The sequence below is a fragment of the Podarcis muralis genome, chromosome 3 (genome assembly GCF_964188315.1).
Source record: "Podarcis muralis chromosome 3, rPodMur119.hap1.1, whole genome shotgun sequence".
NCBI classification, from domain to species: Eukaryota; Metazoa; Chordata; class Lepidosauria; order Squamata; family Lacertidae; genus Podarcis; species Podarcis muralis.
Window position 1 is genome coordinate 28,028,251 of NC_135657.1, and position 13,964 is coordinate 28,042,214.

Sequence of the window (13,964 nt, forward strand, 5' to 3'; positions counted from 1 at the left end):
CGTTAAAAGGCAAAGCAGAAACTTTAATCTGTTCCCCATCTCAAAGATTGCTGTGACAAATGTAAAGCGCTTTGCACAAAGTAGTAATACTTTTTCAAGAAAACATAAAGACATCAAATCTTGGGCTAAGGGGAAGTTTCTTGCTACCGCAGTTCATACTAGAGTCTCTCTTGGTCTATGGACAGGAAGGCCCCTGCACTAGGACAGAAGCTATCATTCCGGAGTTATGGCCTGCATGCTTGGCGATAACCCAGGCAGTGGTGGTTTGTGCAGTGGTTTGCTTTCAAATTCCAAAGGTCACTGCTAAGTGCTACTGAATGGTGGAGGAGATCCAACACTGTCATTGTAGGGCTTTACAAAATTGGAGCAGGAGCCCAATGGATGAACATGTAGGTGCATGGCTGTTGAGTGGATAGCAGCATCCTGAGGCTGCCACTGATGCTGGACAACTTTATCCACTTGGAAGCCATGAACCTGCATGTGCTATAAGAATTCTGGTGCTACAGAACTATCACATCTCCTCCTCCTCCTGCTGCTGCTGCTGCTGCTGCTGCTGACTGCAAGGGACCCTGGGTCCACCCACCTCATGAAATATGTAATGCAGCTGCTTGGGGGCAATCTAAGGCCTTGGAGCCATTCAACTTCTTCTATTGAATTTTAAAGAATTACTCTGTTTCCTGTGACGAAAGTACATTTTTGTCATTCCTGATTAATCCCCCAGCTAATGTTTAGAAAGGTGACTTTTTGGCACTGATCAGATTTGACAAAAGTAGTTTCAAGCTAAGTAATGTCTAACTATTTATAAGATTCGTCATGCTTCTTTTTTTAGAAATGGCGTTTAGATTAGCTATAGGGCTAATTTATTGTCTTGCAACTCCATTCTGGGACTTGCATGCAGTATTTGACTCACATAAAAGAAAACCATATGCATATCAGGTTTCCAATAACTGATCTCATCCAGGAATGGATGCCAAATTATCTAATTCTGGCTGTAAGGGCTGAGGTTAACTCCTTACACTCACAGTTCTTGCCATTCAAAGTGGTTTGCTGCCTATTTGGTATGTATTTTTGCTCCATGGCTAACACACTTTCTCACTCTATTTGGATCAGCATAATCTCTGATGGAGTACTTTACCATCAGACCTTATGAAACTTGATTTTTCAAGCTGCTCCAAATACCACGACTGACACTGTAAAAGGAAATAGCAAAGATCCTTATAAGCTGTTCATCAGACCTCAAATCTTCTGATAATAAAATCCTTGTAGGAGCCCAAGTGCATTCACCTTAAGGTTCAGCTGTGTTGACTTCAATCAAAATTACTCATAACGTGCATGAGAAAAATCGGCTACAAAAATATCCACTGATTTTGCAGGAAAGAATGAGAAATATGCTTGTTTTGTACACTTATACATAATAGATTTCCAGAACTGGAAGATACCTCTCGAATCAACTAGACTAATATCCTAAAAGCACCATAGCCTCCTAGACCAGTTCATTTGTTATGTTACCTGAAGATGGTCAGGCTTGTCCACATAGATACAAAAATGTGTTGAGTGATCAAATTCTATCTACTGTTAATAGTTCATATCTCCATTGCGTTCTACCTTGCAGAGATGACGGTCTTAAGAGTACAAGTAATGAACACCAGCAGGTTGGGCAAGAATATCACATGAAATATTAGAAGCGGGTCACACAACACATTTGTGTCTCTGTGCATGTAGCCAGGGAAACCTTTACACAGGCAACATAACAAGGGAAACGAAAAATCACAGATAAAGCCAGCAGCAATTTACATGATTTCAGGTACTTGAAAAAAGTGTCACCACCATCTTGGAAACTGTCTTCAGCTTCAATCATGAACATCCAATTCATATACTGTGTTGTCCGTGTGAATGTATATGAAGAAGTAGTCAAAACCATTTGCATGAAAAAGAAAATGGCCTCTGTGAATCAGCCTTAGACAATGTGGGATAAAGAAATAATAAATAAAAACATTTAACAGGAATGGCATAAAAGTATTTATCCTATTTCTTTTTCCAGTCTTCTCCAGTGTTTTATCCCTGAGCAAATACCTGGGCTACAAGTTAGCTTCATTACTTGAAGAATTTTTAAAGCTATGGTTCCCCAAGACTACTGCTAACGTACTGCAGACCTCCGCTAAACAATCCATATTAGGCATGTCACTCTAAACAGGCAGCAGCAATTAACAGTTTCTCTATTTGTTTATATAATAGGGCCAATGCCTTTTGAAGCACTTCAGAGCACTTAACTAAAGCAAACAAGCACTTGAACTTTGAATATCTAACAAGAGGAGCTATTGATAAGTATGACTTTACTTGGCAAATCTTAGTCGCTGACAACTTTAATTCAATGGTCTTGGGGACAATTCGGACATCACTGCCTGTGGTATTACATACTTCTCATATGACTTTAACACATCAGTTTGAAATCATTTGCCACAGCCACTTCAGAAGAGAGTGATTTGGAGGAAAGATGGTGCAGTTGGGAGGGTGTGTGTAACCTTTCCCCCACCTACTAGCTTTCCACCACAACACTTTACCCAAACTGGTTTTCCCCATGATGGTGTGGGTTTCCAGACATACATTTGCAAAGGCGAATACACATCTGGAATCTTCCTTCACAGCTGGAGTGTGGAAAGAATTGCAATGAGAAAAACACAAATGGGAAAGCCTTCTATCTACATACCAAAACTGTACTCTCCCAAAGATGCTTTTCATTTTAAAAACTATGGGGGGTTTTGTAGCACATTACATCTCCCTGTAAAATGTACAATAGTTCAGCCCTTAGAGCCAACCTACACATTCAGCAATATTATGTGGTGCAGGTCATAGACTCTACTACTTCAAATTGCAGCGGTGATCTTGTTTTTGAATACGCCCCTATTTAACATGATCCCTCCTTGGAGAAACTGGTCCATCAGGGAGAAATGTTCCAACCTAGACTTCTCACCAATGTAGCTGGTTTTTGCAGAAGGGAATATTTATAGGGGAAGCATGCAGGAACATGATCTGCGGCTGCAGTCTAATGTGGCATTAACCCAGAACCCAAGGACCACATGACTTTACATATAGATAACCCTATAACAAAAATCCAAGGCAAGTTCTCTAATTTCTCTGCTATTTAATAATGAATCTATGTAATATTCCACTCTCTCACACAACTGTTGATGTTTCAAGCTATTTTACATAGAGAAGAAATTGGGATGACAGTGATGACAGTGAGGAAATAAAAATGAGGTCAAAGTACTACATTCTGAAAACTCCCAGTTCTTTACTTGTTTTCTATAAGAACTATGGATAATCAAAGTTGTGTCCCATTTATGGAGCCACATTTAAGTGGAAATCAACAAAGACATCTTGTCCTCCTGAGTCTTGTCAGTTGTCAAGCACATGTTCAGAGCATGAACCACACTCCTGTTGAATTTGTTGTGAAGCTTGCAGATCTCATAGATAACAATATGAATGCATTGAACCACTGAAAAAGATGTGTAGATTCTTACAATGATCAACTGTAAAACACCACTTCACCATCATGGTGATGGGTCCTATTTTTGAATATAAAAAACTTGACAAGACAACCCAGATGGTTGCATCATTTCATTAATGTTGCAGACTCATTAATACCATATTTTTACCAGTGTATCATTCTACCGATCTGCATGACAATGGCTAATATAAGCATGTTCCTAGTCATGCAAATTAAATGCAATGCTCTCAGAAGCACTTTCCCTGCTTACTCCACCATCATCATTAATCTAATAATTTTGTCATGCAAATTTCTGACTGACCTTATGGAGGATCCTGCTGGCAGAAATGGGAAAGACCATTTTTGTCAATTCCTTCAGCAGCTCTTTTTTCTCTCTCATACTGGTCTAGGGGATCTCAGAATGGTTTTTTGGGGGAGGAAAATCCAGTGAAGGTCTCCTTCCCGCTTCTGCTGGCAGGATCACTGTATAAGTGATCCAAACTACAGGATCCAAACTTATGTTTCCAGAAAAGTGGTTGCTCTTTTTAATGTCATGCTCCAACTCCATGTTTCTAAAATTAGAAATGGCATGACTATCCAATAGTTTAACTCACCATATCTATGGCAATATATTGTTATTCACCATGCCTTTAAGGTATTTTCAGTTTAAGGAAATATCTGCACATCTAATGTGCAGCCTGATCCTATCCATGATCACCTCAAAGTCCTATTTACTTCAACCAAGCATGCACAGGATGGCAATCTAACAGTCTTGCTGAGTTTCAATTCAACATTTATTTTTAGATGCTGTGGTACAGAGTGGGTCCCACTGCCATGTGATAAAATGTGCTAAGTACTTATCGTGCAAGAAATGGCTTTTTAAATTCTCTGAAATACTATTAGTTATAATTGGGTTTAATGCATAAAATGGCTGAGTAATTTAAATGTTTGAAAAAGAAAACAGTCTTTCCTAGAGTTTATGAAGTGGTAAGCTATTTCTCATAACGATTAACTGTGAATCATCATTTCAAACATGAGCATCTAGGAGCATATGCTCTATGCAACTGTTGCTGTGAGAGAGCACATATTAACCAAATTAATGGCTTTAATTTTCATCACAGCCTGCATTTTTTCACCAGCAAAAGTCCATTGACCTCTCAGCATAAATTCCTGGGTTTTGCTGGTAAAATAGATCTGTATTTTGGGCACCCTTGAATATCTTTTTTGAATTGCAAAATAAAATTAAACAGACTCTGTTATATGGGATGATCCAGTGCTCACCACAACCTTCCTTTAAAAAAAGAGCAACCTTACTTAAACTGCCATGTTGAGCTAAAAGCTTAGCTATGAAAACAAAGTTGTAGAGGGAGAAGGCAGACAGGGTTGGCCATATTAGACAGTCTGATTATACTGAGTTCAAAGGATGAATGGGAAGAGCTGCTGCAGGCAGAATTACTTTCTATACAGTGGCACCTCGGGTTAAGTACTTACCGTATTTTTTGCACCATAACACTCACTTATTTCCTCCTAGAAAGTAAGGGAAAATGTCTGTGCGTGTTATGGCGGGAATGCCTACGGGTGGCGGGGGGAGGGGGATCTGCTGCAGTCGTGAGCAGAGGATCCATGGTTCCCCTTCCTTCCCTCCTCCGTGGCTCGCTTTGAAACAGCAAAGCGGGAGAAGAGCCGCTGAGTGGGGAGGAGAGAGAGGGACAAAGAGCCTGCTTGCTTTAAAGGAGCAAAGCAGGAGAGGAGAGGAGCCTTCTCCCCTTATACCCCTCTTCTTCATTATTAGCAGCATCCTTCTCCACCCACCCCACGCATGCTTCTTCTCCCGTTAAACCCCTCTTCTGCATTATTAGCAGCATCCTTCTCCTTGTCCCTTGAGTGCTTTTCCTTCCCTCCCCACTTAAAACGTGGTTACAAAGCACGGATCCACATGGATGCTCAGGATTTTTACACTGGGTCACCCCAAATTCACCATCAGATCACATAACATGTCCATGGCTACATCTTGCACCAAAAAAATCACGCACCCACTGTTGCCTGGGGCCGCAGTGGTGCAAAAACGTGGTTACAAAGCATGGATCCACATGGATCCTCAGGATTTTTGCATTGGGCTACTCCAAACTCACTGTCAGATCACATGTCTGTGGCCACAGCATGAACCACAAAAATCATACATCCACTGTTTCGTTTAGAATAATTTTTTCTTGTTTTCCTCCTCTAAAAATTACGTGCGTGTTATGGTCGGGTACGTGTTATAGAGCGAAAAATACGGTAATTCATTCCGGAGGTCCATTCTTAACCTAAAACTGTTCTTAACCTGAAGCACCGGAGACCGATTTCTGTTCTTATCCTGAAGCAAAGTTCTTAACCCAAGGTAATATTTTTGGGTTAGCGAAGTCTGTAACCTGAAGCGTATGTAACCCGAGGTACCACTGTACTTGCCCCAACACCATCAGGCAGCAATCAGAAAAGCTTACTTTCTCTAATATACGGTATGTTAAATGGGAAATGATTCCTAATAAGATGAAAAACTAATCACTGGGTGCAGTTTCAGTTACATCAGAGAAACCACCTTGAAGGAGGAGGTGATCTCTGGCAACTTAAGTATACAAAACAAGTGACCAAAAAGTTCACTGATTTTGAGCAAATATTTCACTATAATTACTATCAGTGAAAGTTTCATGTAAATTACTGGCACACTGGTCTACAACACTTTGAAATATATAGACAAAAATATGACAAATGTTGGCAACGAAAGAGGAACATATTAGTATATGTGATTAAAGTTACCTCCAACTTTCCTGGAAGAACTAGGAAATATTATAGGTTGCTTTCATAGCTATCAACCTTCCCTTTTTTGCGGGAAATTCCCTTATTCCAGCGCTGTTTCCCGCTGCTTCCCGCTGCTATCCCGGATTCTTAGCTATCCCGTAGACTGTCCCTGGGACAGGTGAGGCTGCAGATCTCTTATTTTCAGATCTGAAAGTTGACAGCTATGGGTTGCTTTGCACAAGCAGACTGTATCCTATGTTTACTTCCTGTAACAGACACCAAGGCACTAGAAAGCTTTAGCCTTTACTCTTTCAACAATACCCATACCTCATCAGACTAGATCAAAATTTGCACAATGGATTTCTACTCGTGCCTTATTTGCCATGCAGAAGTAAGCAATTCTAGGCTAGCTTGAGAACATACAGTACCAGTATTTTTACAAAGAGACATGAAAAGTAGACTGTAGAACCAAATTACACGTGAGGCTAAGTTGGATGCCTTTAAAAACTAAAAACTAAGCATTTGCAGAGGCTTCAATCTAAGCAGAGAACCAGTGCAGGAGAGGATGAAGCTGCTTCTCCCTTTTCTCCTGGCTGTTATTCTCCCCTAAGCTGCTTTCCACCTTGCAGAGAAGAGACTTGAATATCCATATCTTTTCCTGCAGGTGGAAATGTAGTCTCTGGGGGCAATGTTTAGCAGGGAGAAAGACCAGTTGTATGTGAAAGGACTGTGCAGCCATTTTCCCTATCCACCATCATTGTCCCTCTGCTCAAGATTTGCATCTGCTTTTGGTTTTTAAAGAAAGAATGAAAGGAAGATATATGGGTGGACCTAGAATAGCCTCTGAAGCATTATATAACCTAACAGGAAACATTTCCTATTCTCACTGAGAAATGTCAAGATAATTTAAGCCTAGAATCTCAGCCAAAGTTGTAGTCATATACTGATGACGATCAATCAGACACTAACATTATCGTAAGGCCGCATGCCTTGCACTTTTGTTTCATTTGCCTTTCAGTTAAAAGGAAATAATAGAAAGATACTGAAGAAGTGAAAAGCAATTTACTTGGTTTCTTGTAATACAGCTATCATAAATTACTTTTTTGTACTTTAGGTATCATTCTAAGCAATATGCTACCAGGGCTGTCTATTTCTTATAACGAGAGTGGCTAACCTGTGGCCCTCCAGATATTGTTAAACTTCCATCTATCCCAGCCAGCATTGCCAATGGTCAGAGAGTTCTGGTACAGCAACAGCTAGAGAACCACAGGTTAATCTCTGCCTAACAGCTTATATATGAAAACCCCTAGCATAGTAGTTTACATATTTAGGCAGAAACCACCACTATTTATTTTATGGTTAAAAAGAATTTAGTAATTTTCCAACTCACAGTAACTTAGGAGATCATGTACAGGTCTGAAGGCAGCATCTCTCTTTATATGAGCTTATGAAACTGTCTTATATTTTAGACTCTTGCTCCAAATACACCAAGTGTGTGCTTCTCCCAGTCTGATAGAGTCCCTCATCCAATGTCTATTCAAGAATAGAGGCGGGATTTCTTTTCAGGGCCACATTTCATTATAAGTAATCTGTTAAGGGCCACGTGACAACAGAAAACAAGGCTGGAGGCATCAATGCATGGTAGGCAGGTCCATCCCCTCCCCCTCTGTCTCTCTCTGTGACATCCTACCCCCTGCCCCACTCCTTATTCATCCCTGCTTGGTGGGTTACCAGGAAAAGCCAGAGGTGGATGTAGAGGAGCACGACTGGTTCGGTTGCACTGGGTGCAGAGCCTTGCAGCACTACAACGATTACTTAGAATGGAGCGTGAAAGGCAGAGGACACCAAATTTTGGCATTGCAAACGACGCTGCTGAAACTGGAGACTCCAAGGTCCGCCACTGGGAAAACTCACTATTGCTAGAGGTCTGAACCGATGGCTCACGGAGAATTATTCCCACCTCTTCCTTCCTTTACTCTATCCACTTTGCCTTCCCCGCTCCCTCCCACCCTCCCTCCTTCCCTCCCTCCCTCCTTCCTCCCTTGGTTACCTTCACCCATGTTAAATTAGGTCAAGAGTGCATATGACTCTTAGTCTGCAAGTTCACCAGTCCTGGTCTATTCATTGCTGCAGGTTTTTCCCCCATTAAATAACATTTGCAGTTCCTTCTCAGTTAATGTCTCCTGCAGTTAAAGGAGATTCAAATCTTACATTTGTAAATCTCAAATCTCTTCTCAATGATATTATAATCACTATATGTAGATGATTTACACACACACACACACACACACACACACAATCTCCTAGTCCTATGCATTGCAGTTTAGTTCTGGAGAGCCACCCCCTCCCTACACACACACACACACACACACACACACACGTAGAGGCTCATAATTAGCTTTGATGAATATTGCTGCTGTGCTCATTTAAAGCTATAGTCTTTCATAAACACATACATTCATTCAAATTAAGGAGCCAGAAAAAAAATAGTACTATGATTCAAATGACCGATTTCTGAGCTATGGCAGCTATGACATAGATGACTTTCACCATAAGGTTACAACCATGTAGAATGATGAACACCAGTTAAAACAAGAGGGTTGGTCCTAAGAAAAAATATTAGTACACTGCCTGTCTCTCATCCCAAAACTTCTCCTGTTCCTCACATTTGTATAAGCTCATGGAATGAAAGGCTATCAATGGCTACCAGTCATCATCACAGTTATAGTTCATTTGATTAGACTGTGATGATGATAACACCAAGGTTTTAGGTTTCATCCCTGTATTGCAAGGGGTTGGACAAGATGATCTTTAAGGTCCCTTCCAACTCTACAGTTCTATGATGGATGTATACAATCTTCAGTTTCAGAGGCAGAATGTCTCTGGTTGCCTCTGCTTGATCAAAAGCTGTTCCACCAGCAGAATGTCAGCTCTGGATTTCATTCTCTGTTTTAGACTTTTTGCACTCAAAACAAATTATTCTCTTTTAAGAATGCATTTTTTCTCCAGTCATATTCAGTATGCATTGCACTAGAAAGACTGTAAATATTTTGTCAGGGTTTGTTAGGGCCACATCACTCATTTCCTCTGGGATGCTCAAGCAAAGAATTGCCAAAGTTTTCAGCGAGCTCAGAAAAGGAAGTCTCAAAATACGAAAGAAATGTGATTAAAAAAGAGAGACTCGACACCACAGAAGGCTTCACTTTTTTTTTATTACCATGTTTTCACTGTCTAGAAACTTTTAAAGAGCATTACAATGTATTTATCACAAGGTGCTATTAGCACACAGCTCGCTTCAAGTGTTACCAATTCATGGACAGATTAGAGGGCACATTAATAACATAGTTAATATGAAGTGTTTAGAGCCTTTACGTCGGTGACAAATACGACTCAGCCAAATTTCCTGACCATTGAGGCCACGGAGGAACAATTTGGTAGATTTCATCAACAGTTCTAATTATGTTCCTGTCAAGTTGAGAACAAAGCAATCCATAACTGGGGGGCTGCTCAGAGACAGTGGCACATAAGAGTAATTTATGCCCGAGACAGAGGGCCCTTTCTGTAGTTAGTGTGAACAACGCTCGACTAACAAGTGGGTTCAAAACGGAATTTATTAGGGGAAAACAGGAGGCTTCTAGTTCTGTCTGTCTTTTCGCAGGCAGGCTTAGGAAGCATTATGAGGCAAGGACTTCTAGTTAAGTTTTGTTTATGACAGTGTGTGATGACAGTGTGTGACCCTGTACCTTCGACAATGGTGGAAGCAGGATTTTAGCTGCAAAGCTTCACTTGGACTCTATTTTGATGATTCATGCAGTCAGAATCTCCACCAAAGGCAATTTGCAATGACAAATTTGTAGATATTCGTAAATATGGTACAGATACAGAGGTTCATTTATACACAGACACATAATTGTGTATGTGTTTGTGCGTGTCACCCACACATAATTCTTTGAAGGCAACGTTACACTGTGTGGGAATTTCAGCAGAAACAGCACAGAAGCAGAATACTGTAAAATACCCTTTTATAGCAGGCTATAAATAACATACCAATGAAATACACAAAGGGATGATTAGCAACTGTAAACTAAAATGCTATGATAAACTTTGCACATTTCATAAGATAGCTGAACTAAGGAGGGGAGGGGGAGAAAAAGAAAGGGGCCCCCTCTTGTGTAATTTTGAATCATTTTCCACTGTGATCTATATTGGGCTGCAGTTTGTGTTCTTTCAAACAGGGTAATTTTATAAATGACATTCTTATTAGATTTTGTAAAAAAGGCAAAGATGCTTCCCTGGTGTGAGGAAAAGAGTTCTGATTGGAAACATATCATCAAGGTTGGGATTATTTTGTTACTAATACATTGTGGATTAGCATAAAATAATACTCAGCAAATTAAATTCAGAATAAAACTGAAAATTAAAGAAATGGAAATATTAAGTGAGTTAGCTAAAATACACTCAAAATTCAAACACATTACAATTGTTTAATGATAGGCATTGGTTGCTGATTAGTGAGGTGTGGATTTTATCAACATCATCATGATTTTTCTGTGTTTGTTTCAGAAAGCGTGAGAGAGAGAGAAATGCTCTTGCCACCCAGTGTGATCCACTTTCATAAGTGACTAACAGCCTGATACAGCTAAGGAGATCCATGGACATATCAGAGTGGGTCAGAAACTGCAGGTATTAATTGGATGTGGATCCAAATTAGCTGCAGAGTGCAATTCTGAGAATGGATGCTGCCTATCCACCCTTCATTGTGTTAAAACAGGGGTCGGCAACCTGTGGCCCATGGGGGTCATTTAACCGGCCCATGGACCCCTGCCGCCTGCTTAGTCGGCTCCCGTGTGCTGCGCTAAACCAGCGCGGAGCAGAGCCGGGACTGCCTTCTGCGATGCTGGCCGGCTTCCCATTGGCTGCAGGAGCTTCCTGCAGCCAATGGGAAGCTGCGCACACCTCCTCCACACTGGAAGGAGCTCTGGAAATAGCGTTTGCGCATACATGCACACAAACACACTCCGGCCCACCGTGGCGTCTGCAGGACGATGAACCAGCCCAAGCCACAAAAACTTTGCTGACCCCTGTGTTAAAAGGTAGCCACAGTCAGATGCATTTCCCTATCCACATAAGTAACTTTTTGATCATGGCAAAAGACGTATTGTTGCCACTATTATGAATATGGGTCAGCCTCCTGTAACCTATATACTCCTCTACAGCCAAGTTTACCCTAAAGCCCAAGCTGTTTAAGGCATGGTTAGTGTTTTTAATGGTATCTGAGATGAAGTGCAGATGATGGAATACTGGTGTAACATATTCCTGAGAATCCAACACAGAGAAGCTGCCACTTAGTTGGCGAGTGGCTCAGGCTTTGTGCTACATCCTATGTTGCTAGATTGACTGATATTTGGTTCTGCACCACTTGCACATTCTAACATAGTCCTAAGTAAGGAGCCATGTTAGTATCACTTTAAGTGTGCTAGAATAGTGGTCTAGTCTCAAGGTCGTGAAAACACAAATGGCAATAACCATATCTGAATCTCAAAGAAAAGTTCACAATCTTGTCACTCAATGAGAAGTGAAGACAAACATTCAACTTTGTTTTCCAGATGTAAAGTCAGGAACACACCAAGACTGTGACCTTGTTTGATTGGGCTGGACACTATACATAGCTGTTCATGCTTCCCCACAAACCATGAAGCTTGCAGACCATTATTAAGGCAGTCTTGTGCATTTTAACTCTCCATCAGTTCACCTGCATCAAGTACCACACTTACACATGGACCAAACAGCAAAACCACACAAGCCAGACCAGGGATGTTCACCTGTGACCTTCCTCTTGTTGCTGGACTACAACTCCCAGTATCCTCTACTATCAATCATGATGGTGGAGGCTGATAAGAGTTGGAATAAAACAGGTTAACCTCTGGAGGGACACAGGTTACCACCCTTGATCTAGACCCTTCACCATTTGAAATGACCCTGAACCTCACAACTTGCCTACAAATCCAAAAGAAATTGTGACATACTGGTCCTACAATTTCTTCCAGAGGCTACACACGTTTTCTTATATCTCTGTCTCATGCTCCAGTCAAATATAATCCAATACAGTGGTACCTCAGGTTAAGAACTTAATTCATTCCAGAGGTCCATTCTTAACCTGAGGTACCACTTTAGCTAATGGGGCCTCCCACTGCCACTGTGCCGCCGCCGCACAATTTCTGTTCTCATCCTGAAGCAAAGTTCTTAACCCGAGGTACTATATCTGGGTTAGCGGAGTCTGTAACCTGAAGCATCTGTGACACGAGGTACCACTGTATCTACTCACACTTGTTTTTAGCAACAAAGTGCCAGTTCTAATAAGAAGAAATAACATTTGGTACAGTTCTTTTTGAACTGTGCAACATCTGTTGCTGTATTGCCAGTTAAAACTCCCCTGAATAGAGTTATATCAGGGAGTAGGGTTTTAGCAAATCCTGCTCCTGGACACAGTAACTTTCAATGTTCAAGGAGGTTTTTTGAAAACATAGGACAGGGGCAAGTGGTCAAATTTTCCATAAGCACTCTGAAAGCAGGACTGCACCATATTTCTGCTTGTTTGAAATGTCTCCTCATGTAGTAAAGACATGATGATCCCATTAAGCGTCTCACATCTGTGATTGAGCACTGGAAAACTAATTTGGTACTTCATTTGTATGTAGAGCATAAACCGGATACATTTGCAGATTGACTCACCCTATGTTTTATCAAAACAAATCAAACTCTGCTGGAAAGCACAGTCACAGAGATTAAGTTACTACTCTGAAAAGCATCAGGAATTCACTCCTGCCACTATGCCAATTTCCCTAGATTTTCCTTTACTATTATAAAACATATTGATATGGATCCAATAAGAAACTTACAAAAAATATAGATCCCATGAATTGAACTGTTGCTTAGTTTGTGAAGAATACTTCAATATGAGGGTGCTACAACACAATTCTATGCATGTTTACTTAGAATTAAGCCCTAGTGAACAAGTACCTTAATTCTTGGTATGCACAAAATTCCATCAATAATGTTATAGTATTAAAGTTAAAAATGACAAATTGAAGAAGATTCATGGACACAAGGAAAGGTTCTCATTCAATTATATTTCTAGATACATTTAAATAATATGGGCTTTTATGCAACACAGCAAGAGTCTGTCAGTGCAAGGATCCCATTTGCACAGTGGGACACCCCCCTCCTCTGCCGGTGCATCCCCTAAATCTGTTCTGGGGTTTTCCCAAGCCCCCAGAGCAGATTTGAGGAGGATGCAGAACATGTGAGGGAAATGAAAGGTGGAGAAGTTCCACTGTGCAACCAGGAATCCTTGCACTGACAGGACACTTATTTACTGCTGTGTTGAATGGAAGCCCATATATCCTTATCCATCCAACTTCATGTAGTTTCTGACATGCCTGCAGGCATCTAGTGCTTATTACAAAACTCTCCAGTGTTAATTAAAGCAAATGTACTAGAAATTCTTCTAGTTCTCCGTCTAACTTTCGCCAAAATTTTGAAAGAAAACTTGTTTTAGCTAATAAAAGCCAGTGAACTAAACCATACATTCTGCCAAATACAGAGGTCCTATAACTTGGCAGTTCTTTTTGTTTAAATATTATTTACTACAACTAGAGAACATTTGCTTCCTTTGGAAATGTCACAAATGGTGATAGGC

The 13,964-nt window shown here is 40.7% G+C and overlaps 1 protein-coding gene across 13 annotated transcripts in view; it reads right to left on the reverse strand.

Annotated features, from left to right (window-relative positions):
* Positions 1-13,964, reverse strand: part of ESRRG (estrogen related receptor gamma) — a 466,084-nt gene that overhangs the window by 259,254 nt on the left and 192,866 nt on the right. The window lies entirely within an intron of this gene.